Here is a 12242-nt window from a genome sequence, read left to right on the forward strand (position 1 = left end):
CTCTGGGTCTGCCAGCACCGTGTGTTGTTGAAAGAGCGCATAGAATAGGCTCCAAGCTGGAAAACCGCAAGTCTCCTAGACCCACTATCGTCTGTTACTTAAACTATGCTGATAAGCACCTCATTCTGAAGCAATATAGACAACAGAATCAGCTCACAAATGATGGCCACAAATTACTATTTGCGGACTATTCCCAGTAAGTTACTCCGAAACGCAAAGCTTTTTCAAGGATCTGCTCCACGCTGTTTCATAATAACATCAAACTTACCCTGGCGTACCCCGCCGTTTTACATGTTACATCCAGAGAAGAACGCATTTCCCTTCACACCCCCCTGGAAGCGGAGCATTTTCTTACTGCTCATATCATCCCGCTACGAGGAGAAGCCCCTCCAGTCAGAAAACCCTCTTTCCCGTAAATCGCAGAATAGCTCTCCGAAACATTCCAGCAAAAATGGGTGGGTACTTTCAGTCCTTTTACTAACCCGTAGCCCCACTAACTGGCTTATCCAAATTGCCTTTGGTCCTCTCTATTTTGGACAGAACTAAATTTCTTGTTACCAGGCACACCTGGGATGGACATTGCACTTTTATATTTACAGGCTTCCAATCCAGCCTGTGGAGGTCTCCGGGACCGATAGCTCACACGTCACTAAATGGAAAAAAGTAAAGTCTCAGATGGCATGTTTTATTTTTATTTATACCTTTGTTGTTTAAAATTTGAATGTTCTAACCTGGCCTATTATGGGCCCCTATCTCTAGATATTGTGCCTTACCAACCTATATCATATGTCTTCAATTATGCCTCCTGACATACTGCCTTTGCGATCCTCGGTTTTCACCCGCATGTGGGAAGAAAACGGGAGGTTACCTACTGGGGAACTAGCTTACCTTAAACTAATTGGCAAAAAGGTCAAAGATACTACATTGCCAGGCTCTTACCGTCCCATTTCCTTACTGAATGTTGACTGTAAAATACTTTCCAAGATCATAGCCCTGCGACTTTTGGAAATTCTCCCATCGCTTATTTCGGATGCCCAGTCTGGCTTTGTCAAGGGTCGCTCGGCTAACTCTAATATTAGGAAGGTGCTTTGTCATATGCTCAGACCCACCCCTTGGAGGATATTGCCATTATCACCCTAGATGCAGAAAAGGCATTCGATAATGTCCGCTTCGAATGGCTTTTCCTGGTCCTTGCAAAATTGGGCTTCTCAGGGAACTTCAAACGCTTCCTTCATAACATGTACTCCTCTCCTAAGGCCTTCCTTCTTACTTCGTACTTCCTGTCAGAGTCCTTCCCATTACATAAAGGAACTAGACAGGGAATCCCCCTCCTATTCAATTCGGCTATAGAGCCCCTGTCCTGATATCTGGCCCAAGTCTCTCCCCTACACGGTATTCCCATAGGTACCCATGACGTCCGCACTGCCCTTTTGGCGGATCACATGCTGATTTTTACCTCCAAACAAACACAAAGAAAGGCGCATCGCCCTAGCGCATTATCCTCAATATGGGCTTTATTGTTAAAACATAAAACTGGCTACTCACAAGCAAAGGTATAAATCAATCACATCGGACTCAAAATCTTGAGTATCGAGAGTTGTCCATACGAATGTCCCTTGTCCTATTAGGATGACGGCTGACGCATTTCAAGGCATACGCCTCTTCCTCAGGATCTGGCTCTGAGGAAGAGGCGTATGCCTTGAAACGCGTCAGCCATCATCCTAATAGGACAAGGGACATTCGTATGGACTACTCTCGATACTCAAGATTTTGAGTACGATGTGATTGATTTATACCTTTGCTTGTGAGTAGCCAGTTTTATGTTTTAACAATAAAGCCCATATTGAGGATAATGCGCTAGGGCGATGCGCCTTTCTTTGTGTTTCTTGTTTGCAGTATTGTTGGACTGCCCCAGTCCTTTTAGGCAGCAGGATCCTAGCCATCCAAGACGTCATTTTGAAAGTCCCGTGGACAGAGCAGTCAAGGAGTCGGCTTTTCTGAGCGCAGGAGATAGGTGGTTTATCCATCTTGTTTTTGATTTTTACCTCCAACTTGAAATAAGACATAACCCAACTTAAAAGTGATTTGGACATATTCAGGCGCTGCTCGGGCTTAAGTGTGAACTATGACAAAAGTGAGGTACTTCCTCTAACTCCCAGCTCCTCTACTGACTTTGCCTCTTCACTTTCTTTTTCTATTGCCACCCAATCTATTACCTACCTTGGAATTAAAATTGGCAGGGATCCCTCTTCTCTTTATAAGCTTAACCACTTTACCACCGGAGGATTTTGCTGTCTTCCGTCCAGACCACTTTTTGTGCTTCGGCACTGTGTGACTTTAACTGACAATTGTGTGGTCATGCAATGTGGTACCCAAACGAAATTTACGTCCTTTTTTCCCCACAAACAGAGCTTTTTTTTGGTGGTATTTGATCACCTCTGCGCTTTTTATTTTTTGCGATATTAATAAAAAAAGAGCGAAAATTTTGCAAAAAAATGACATTTTCAACTTTGTCTTTTAAAAAATATCCAATATACTCAATTTATGTCATTTTTTTTGGCCAAAATATATTTAGCTACATGTCTTTGACAAAAAAAAATTCAATGAGCGTATTTTTATTGGTTTGTGCAAAAGTTATAGCGTCTACAATCTATGGTGTAAATACTGAAATTTTACGCAGCTTTAATTTCTGACTGCCTATCTCAATTCATGAAGTGCTAAAATGGCAGGGCAGTACAAGACCCCCCCCCCCCCCCAAATTACCACTTTTTGGAAAGTAGACATCCTAAGGAATGTTCTGAGAGGCATGTTGAGCTCATTGAATATTTAATTTTTTTGTCACAGGTGTTTGAAAAATGACTAAAAAAAACAATTTTTTTTTTTTTTAACACAAAGTTGTCACTAAAAGATAAATTTCTCACACATGCCATGGGTATATGTGTAATTACACTCCAAAATATATTCTGCTGCTTCTCCTGAGGACAGGGATACCACATATGTGAGACTTTTTGGGAGCCTAGCTGTGTACGGGACCCCGAAAATCAATCTCCATCTTTAGGTTTTCTAATGGCGTAAATTTTTGATTTTACTCCTCACTACCCATCACAGTTTCGGAGGCCCTGAAATTTCAAGATAGCACAAAACCCCCCAAATGACCCCATTTTGCAAAGTAGACACCCCAAGCTATTTGCTGAGAGGCATGGTGAGTCCATGGAATATTTTATATTTTGCCATAAGTTTTGGGAAATATATTATTATTATTTTTTTTTTTTGTTTTTTTTACACAAAGTTGTCACTAAATGATATATTGCTCACACATGCCATGGGTATATGTGAAATGACACCCCAAAATACATTCTGCTGCTTCTCCTGAGTACAGGGATACCACATGTGTGAGACTTTTTTGCAGTCTAGCCGAGTACAGGTCCTTGAAAGCCAACCCCCACTTTCAGGCTTTCCAAGGGCGTAAATTGTTGATTTCACTCCTGACTACCTATCACAGTTTCGGAGGCCATTAAATGCCAAGACAGCACAACACCCCCCCCCCCCCCCAATGACCCCTTTTCGGAAAGTAGACACCCTTAGCTATTTGCAGAGAGGCATGTTGAGTGTTTTGCAGATCTCACTTTTTGTCACAAAGTTTTGGAAATTGAAAAAAGAGGAAAAAAAAATGCATTTTCCTGTTTTTCCTTCATTTTCCAAAAAAATGAGAGATGCAAAATACTCACCATGCCTCTCAGCAAATAGATTGGAGTGTCTACTTTGCAAAATGGGGTAATTTGGGGGGGTTTTGTGCCATCTTGGCATTTCATGGCCTTCAAAAGTGTGATAGGTAGTAAGGAGTGAGATCAACAATTTACGCCCTTAGAAAGCCTGAAGGTGGGGAGTGGTTTTCCGGGTCCTGTACGCGGCTAGACTGCAAAAAAGTCTCACACATGGGGTATCCTTGTACTCAGGAGAAGCAGCAGAATGTATTTTGGGGTGTCATTTCACATATACCCATGGCATGTGTGAGCAATATATAATTTACTGACAACTTTGCGTAAAAAAAAAAAAAAAATAAATAATTTTCCTGAAACTTGTGGCAAAATATAAAATATTCCATGGACTTATCATGCCTCTCATCTAATAGCTTGGAGTGTCTACTTTGCAAAATGGGGTCATTTGGGGGGGTTTTGTGCCATTTTGGCATTTCATGGCCTTCAAAAGTGTGATAGGTAGTAAGGAGTGAGATCAACATTTTACGCCCTTAGAAAGCCTGAAGGTGGGGAGTGGTTTTCCGGGTCCTGTACGCGGCTAGACTGCAAAAAAGTCTCACACATGGGGTATCCTTGTACTCAGGAGAAGCAGCAGAATGTATTTTGGGGTGTCATTTCACATATACCCATGGCATGTGTGAGCATTATATCATTTACTGACAACTTTGTGTAAAAAAAAAAAAAAATAAAAATAATAATTTTCCTGAAACTTGTGGCAAAATATAAAATATTCCATGGACTCATCATGCCTCTCATCTAATAGCTTGGAGTGTCTACTTTGCAAAATGAGGTCATTTGGGGGGGTTTTGTGCCATTTTGGCATTTCATGGCCTTCAAAAGTGTGATAGGTAGTAAGGAGTGAGATCAACAATTTACGCCCTTAGAAAGCCAGAAGGTGCGGATTGGTTTTCCGGGTCCTGTACGCGGCTAGACTGACAAAAAGTCTCACACATGGGGTATCCCTGTACTCAGGAGAAGCAGCAGAATGTATTTTGGGGTGTCATTTCACATATACCCATGGCATGCGTGAGCAATATATTATTTAGTGACAACTTTGTGTAAAAAAACAAAAAACAAATTGTCATTTTCCTGAAACTTAGGGCAAAATATAAAATACTCCATGGACTCAATATGCCTCTCAGCAAATAGCTTTGGGTGTCTACTTTCCAAAAAGGGGTCATTTGCGGGGTGTTTGAACAGTCCTGGCATTTTATGCTCAATTTTAGCAACACATCACCCACTCTTCTAACCACTTGAAAACCAAGCCTTTTCTGTGAGTTTTTGTTTACATGAAAAAATTTTTTTTTCACAAGAAAATTACTTTGAACCCCCAAACATTATATATTTTTTTAAAGCAGAGGCCCTACAGAACAAAATGGTGGATGTTGCAATTTTTTTTGTTACACGGTATTTGCGCACACATTTTCCAAACGCAATTTTTGCGTAAAAAAAAACACTTTTTTTATATTTAATGCAGAAATACACTATATAATTCCAAATTGTTTGGTAAAATTTAAAAGATGATCTTATGCCGAGTTCATAGACAACTAACATGACATACTTTGAAAATTGCGCACGCCCGTGCCGCGGCAGCAAACTACGTACGGTTTTAAAAGTCTTTACAGGTTACCACTTTGGACTTACAGAGGAGGTCTACCGCAAGAATTACTGCCCGCGACCTGGCGTTCGCGGCGATACCTCACATGCATGCTGAAATTGCGGTTTACATATGACACTAGACCAACGCTTGTGCGCGCAAGCACGGAGGGACAGGGGGGCTTGATTTTTTTTTTTTCTTTTTATTTTTTAATTTGCTTTCTTATGTTATTTCGACACCTTTTCTTTCATTTTTTTTTTCTTTAATCATTTTTATTGTGATCACGGTGAATTTAAATTTCCCCTATGATAGCAATCTGTAGTGACAGGTACTCTTTTTAAAAAAAATTGGGGTCTTTTAGACTCTAGATCTTTCCTCTGACCTTAACGCATCTGACCATACCAAAATTGGTGTGATAAAATACTTTCCCAATTTCCCAATGGCGCTGTTTATTTCTGGCGAAACAGAAGTCATGAAATGCTCGTAGCCTCCGGCATCTTAGGCCATAGAGATGATTGGAGCCATTCTCATCTCCAATCAGCTCTATGGTTAGATAATTGAACCACCGGCTGCACTCTCGGGTTAACCGGTGGGACAGGAGAGCCCGAGAAAAACCGTGGAAGGCAGCGGAAGGTGGCAGGAGGGGGGGGGGGGACCCACTGCATGTAAAAGCAGTCTAGCGGCCAATTATCCGCTAGGATTGCTTTTACATGTAAGCCGACCGCTTGCTGTAAAAAACGATACCAAGATGATGCCTAAATCTGCAGGCATCATCCTGGTATAACCACTCAAAGTCCAGCAACGTACCAGTACATTGCTGGTCTTTGTTTGGCATATAGGTTTGTTTTTTTTTCATGCAGCCTGTGGGCTGAACGAAAAAAAAGAGAACCTATCAGAAATCAGCACAGGAATAATGCGTAGTATTACTCATCATTAACCGCCCAAACAACCACCCACTGAATTTAATGATGGGTATACACGACACTATCCACGTATACCAAAATAGGATTTTAACTGCAGTGCTGAAATCAGAAAATCACCACAGCTGCTATCAGCAAAGGTATCCATATATGCTGAGCGCAAACGCTGTTTGTGTCAGAATATATAAAATCAATGCGTGGTAGCCGACGAGTACCTGCAAGAGAAACAGGTCACAAAAGAATGAAAAAAAAAAGTACATTAAAAAAAGTACATTAGGAAGAGTAGAAGGACATATAAAATGACTGACACAACACAAGTTTTTGGATTCTCATCATTAACCGCCCAAACAACCACCCACTGAATTTAATGATGGGTATACACGGCACTATCCACGTATACCAAAATAGGATTTTAACTGCAGTGCTGAAATCAGAAAATCACCACAGCTGCTATCAGCAAAGGTATCCATATATGCTGAGCGCAAACACTGTTTGTGTCAGAATATATAAAATCAATGCGTGGTAGCCGACGAGTACCTGCAAGAGAAACAGGTCACAAAAGAATGAAAAACATACAAAGGACATTAAAAGTACATAGGAAGTGCAGAAGAACATAAAAAATGACTGAGACGACAACTATTTTTGGCTTTTATGTTTTTTTTTTTTTTCTTCAAACGTCGAGTTCCAGGTTCGGGTCTCTCAAAATGACGATAGCCATCGAACATCTTTTGAGACCCTGTGTAAATGTGCCCTAAACTGTGCCATGCTGTACCCTACACTAAAAATCTAGTAGTGTGTGGTAGCGACGGAAACAGTCATCGTGGCAAAGACCAGGTTGGTCAGGACAGTCGGGACAATAATTCCGGGTGTCACGCCTAAATCCGCGCTTGCTGCAGACACGGCATCTTTTTTGGGGGTATCGTTGGGTACGGGTACTCGGGAGGAATTTCGGAAAATGCCTCTCATGCAGCCGGCTCACTGCATCTGGTTGGTGAATTGGGGCAGGAGCACCAGCTGGATACAGAAGGGCTCTGATTATCTCTTCTTGGAATTGAAAGAAGGATAATGTTCCGGCAGACGCTTTGTATAACACAAAAGCGTTGTAAACAGCCAACTGAAATAGGTATACAGACACTTTTTTGTACCAGCGTCTGGCCTTACGGGCAATTAGGTACGGTCCCATCATCTGGTCGTTGAAGTCCACCCCTCCCATTTTACGGTTATAGTCGTGGACACAGAGGGGCTTCTCAACAACACCAGTGACCGTAGAAATTTTGACTGCCGTGTCTGGGTGAATGGAGGACAGCACGTAAACGTTTCGTTTGTCCCTCCACTTCACTGCAAGCAATTCCTCGCACCTCAAGCAGGCTCTCTCCCCCGAGCTCAGTGGGGCATTTACTAGCCGTTGGGGGAAGCCCCGGCGATTAGATCGCACGGTGCCACAAGCGCCAATTTGCAATTGAAAGAGGTGTCTAAAAAGTGGCACGCTTGAATAGAAATTGTCCACGTACAAGTGGTACCCCTTTCCGAATAAGGGTGACACCAAGTCCCAAACTATCTTGCCGCTGCTCCCTATGTAGCCCGGGCAGTCGGTTGGCTCCACAGTGCTGTCTTTTCCCTCGTAGACACGGAAATTAACTGTATAGCCTGTTGCCCTGTCACAAAGCTTATACAACTTGACCCCGTATCTGGCACGCTTGCTGGGGAGGTACTGTTTGATAGCAAGACGGCCAGTAAACTTAATCAGGGACTCGTCAACGCAGACATCTTGTTGGGGGGTAAACAAGGCTGCGAACCGCTGATTGAAGTGGTCTACGAGGGGCCGAATTTTGTGAAGCCGATCATATGCAGGGTCTCCCCGAGGACGACAGAGTTCATTGTCGTTGAAATGCATGAACCAAAATATTTGTTCGTATCGAGCCCTGGACATAGCAGCAGAGAACACGTGCATTTGATGAATTGGGTCAGTGGACCAATATAACCGCAATTCATTCTTTCTTGTAATGCCCGTGTTGAGGGAAAGGCCCAGATAGGTTTTAAACTCCTGAATCGTAATAGGATTCCAGGCAAATGATCTGGCAAGGGGTGAATTTGGGTTGGCGGCGATAAATTGTTGAGCATACAAATTTGATTGGTCCACAATAGATCTGTAAAGATCTTCAGTGAAAAACAGCTCAAAAAAGTTTATGGGATTAAAACCAGCTGTTTCCACTTGGATTCCGGGTTGGGCGGTGAATGGGGGAAGTACTGGCGCTGTGGAATCTGTGGGCTGCCAATTAGGATATGCCAGCGCTTCAGGGAGGACACTATGGGCTCTACGGGCCTGTCTTCGGATACGCGGTGGCTGCGGGCCACGACTCGTGCTAGCCACCGCACCAGCTTCAACTGCACTCAGGTGACTCGCCACGTCACCAGGTGATACTGCAGCGCTGGTTGAAGGTCCAGGGTGTACTAGGCCGCTCGTGCTTGCCAGTTCACGAGAAGTGTGAGCGACACTAGTACTGGCACTCTGCTGCATAAGAGAAACCCCCGGTTCTTGCAAGTCAACAACTCCAGAATGGGGTCGGGTACGCCTGACCCTAGCAGGGACCCCTCTGTCGGAGCTATCTGTCAGGGAGCCGCTGCCATCATCTGGTTCGTATATTGACCCTGATTCTGCCAGTGAGGCTTCCCCATCGCTCTCACTTGACATGGTCATTATACTGTATATAGCATCATCACTGAACAAACGTTTTGTCATTTTGGTAGCTAAATTTACCCGTGCAGTGATGCGACTACTAGGTAATAAAAGCACCTGGTTGTCGAGGACTATTTGGTCGCTACAAAAAAAAAAACTGCTAGTGCTAACAGAGATCAGGCCTGACTCTGCTAACGCAGCGGTTTTGTGTGATGTGTTTTTTGGAAGTGTCAGTAATCTATTGATTACTACACTTGCCTGGGTAAGGTGGTCTGGGCAAGGGGGCTAAACGCAGGTGCTAGCAGGAATCAGTGCTGATTGTGCAAACACTGCGTTTGGGGAACACTAAATTATGAGGACGCTAGTATAGTTCTGATCAGATCAGATATTGATCTGTTCAAACACTATACTAGTAATGGTGGTGTGTGTGTGTTAGTGTACTTGACTAACTGACGCTAAGTAACGGTGGTGTAGTGGGACCCTGACGCTAACTAGCTAGCCTAAGTTGTGTCAACCGTGACGCTAATACAGTGATCGGTAAAAACTGTATATAGTGAACACTGTGACAGGGAAGTGAAGGGGTTAAACTGGGGGAGATCAAGGGGTTAAACCTTTATAGAGGATAGATGGCGGGTGGCCTAAACCTTTTTGGGCCTAGCGCAAGCGCAAATTAGGATCACAAGTGACACTAAATACAGTGATCAGTAGTTATCTGATATACTGTATATATTAGTTCACTGTGTGATAGGGAGTGAAGGGGTTAACTGCGGGAGATCAAGGGTTCAAACCTTTATAAGGGATAGATGGCAGGTGGCCTAAACCTATTCGGGCTTAGCGCAAGCGCAAATTAGGGTCACAAGTGACACTAAATACAGTGATCAGTAGTTATCTGATTTACTGTTTATATTAGTGCACTGTGTTATAGAGAGTGAAGGGGTTAACTGGGGAAGATCAAGGGGTTAAAAGTTTATTACGGGATAGGTGGCGGGTGCCCTAACCCTATATGGGCTTAGCGCAAGCGCAAATTAGGGTCACTAGTGACACTAAATACAGTGATCAGTATTTACCTATATACTGTATTTAGTGCACAGAGTAATAGGTAGTGAAGAGGTTAACTGGGGCTGATCAAGGGGTTAAAACTTTATTAGGGGATAGGTGGCGGGTGCCCTAACCCTATTTGGGCCTAGCGCAAGCGCAAACTACGCTCACAAGTGACACTTATACAGTGATCAGTAAAATATCTGTATACCACTGTATATAGTGTTCACTGTGAGGGGTTTTGGGGGTGATCAGGGGGTGATCAGAGGTGATGAAGGGGTTAAATGTGCCTATGTGAGGTGTATCAGTGTAGTGTTGGTGGAAACTCACGTTTTTGGTGTGTCTCTGTCTCTCTCCTGGAACCGAAAGGACTCCAGGAGGGACAGTGACATCACTTCCCCTGTCTGTGTTTACATTACACAGACAGGGGACAGATTGTCATTGGTGGGGACCGATCGCCTGACACTGACCAAAAATCATTGGTCAGTATCTGGTGATTGATCGGTTGCCTACCGAATCCGATCGGAATCGGGACCCGCGGCGCGCGGGAGCGCGCTCTGGGAGCCGTGAACCCGCCCGACGTAGGCCTACGTCGCTGGACGGGAACGCGGCACTTTGCCGCAGTAGCCTCCATGTGAGCGGAGGTGAAGTGGTTAACTACCCCCCTTTGTTTGCCAAAATAAAGAAAGAACTAGAGACCTGCAGATCCCAGCCCCATTCGCTCCTCAAGGAGATGCCATCTTATTAAAATGGTTACTTTCCCACGGCTGCTGTATCTACTTAAGACATTACTGTTACTTTTGAAACGCAAAGATTTTCAAGCCCTAAATAAATCCTTTAAATCTTTTCTCTGGGACGGCGGCATGTCCCGTATATACCTCTTGAAATTATGTCTCCCCAGGAGCAAAGGTCGTGCATGTCTCCCAGACATTCGATTGTATAACCTGGCTTGTTTAACTAGATATTGTCTAGACTGGCTTTCTTCTTCTTCAAAATATACGAATTTACAACTAGAAATGGACTGCGTCTCCCCGTACACAATTAACGGCCTACTTCACTCTTTTTGGTCCTCATACCTTCACATCTCCGTAACAACGTACTTTTCAGAGACACAGTTATCACCTGGAGAGAGATTAGGAAAAAGCTCAAGCTTTTAACCTTTCGTGTCAAGATTCCTCCCTATACATGGTCACCCCATGTTTCTTCAAAGCTCTACTTACTCAGCCTATAATCTTTGGAAGGACCATTCACTCATACTTGCTGTTCAATTGTTTAACCCTGATTCGGGAACTCCTCTTCCATTTTGAGAGATTTTGACGAAATTCAACTTACTATCCCGCCATAGATTTTTCTATAACCAGTCCATTGCCTTTGTTCAATCAAACTGCCTATCCAAGCCCATGAGATTTTCTTCTTCCTTTCTTGATGATCTCATTCAACTACGCTCTTACTCCATCTGATGTTTACAAATGTCTTCTGCTACACCAGTCTTCTTCTCCTGGAAAAAAACCTCACAACCTCGTGGAGTAAAAACTTCCTGACCCTCTTATAAATGAGCAGAATATACGAGGATACCTCAGGACTTGAAAACATATGATCAATGAATCTTGGAGGGAAAACTTTACACAGAGCCTCTGCCCCGTTTACCTCATCGGATGAAAACAGACCTTTTCATCTCCAATGTCCTAAGTGTGGCCTTCATAAACCCTCATTACTACACAGGCTTTGGGAATGCCCACCCATTGCAGACTTTTGGGACCAAATCTCCATCTATCTTACTGACATCTCTGGAAAGAGCACTGCCAAGTCCCCCCTCCTCTACCTCTTCAGCTGTGAGAAACCCCCCCCCCCAACCTAACTCCCGTTACCGACATGACACGGCTATTAATCCACCTTGGACTCACATATGCTTACTTGCTGCCAGGAGGGCCATTATGAAAACTTGGATTGTTTCAACCCTCCCACAGTTTCTATGGTACGCAGAGACTTAACAGATATTTTATTCAAGGAAAGATTGGACACCGAAATCCAAAACTATGCTCCCACTCAAAATTTTCTTCTTGTTGGCAGAATTTTATTGGGCATTCTTTCTCCAGCATAGCAATAACTGCACTTATGTCTTCTTTCCGCTACACGGATTGGTACCAAAAGGCTGATACCTCATGTAATTTTGTTTATATTGCTAAGTTTATATTTTGATTTAGATTACTGAGTAATAATTTTTCTTACAAGACGCAGCTTATGGTCATCCC

At 43.4% G+C, this 12242-nt stretch overlaps 1 protein-coding gene across 1 annotated transcript in view; it reads left to right on the forward strand.

Annotated features, from left to right (window-relative positions):
* The window catches only part of PIWIL2 (piwi like RNA-mediated gene silencing 2), a 727256-nt gene that overhangs the window by 406812 nt on the left and 308202 nt on the right, over positions 1-12242 (forward strand). The window lies entirely within an intron of this gene.

Source organism: Pelophylax lessonae (genome assembly GCF_965119305.1).
Source record: "Pelophylax lessonae genome assembly, chromosome: 4".
Lineage (NCBI taxonomy): Eukaryota > Metazoa > Chordata > Amphibia > Anura > Ranidae > Pelophylax > Pelophylax lessonae.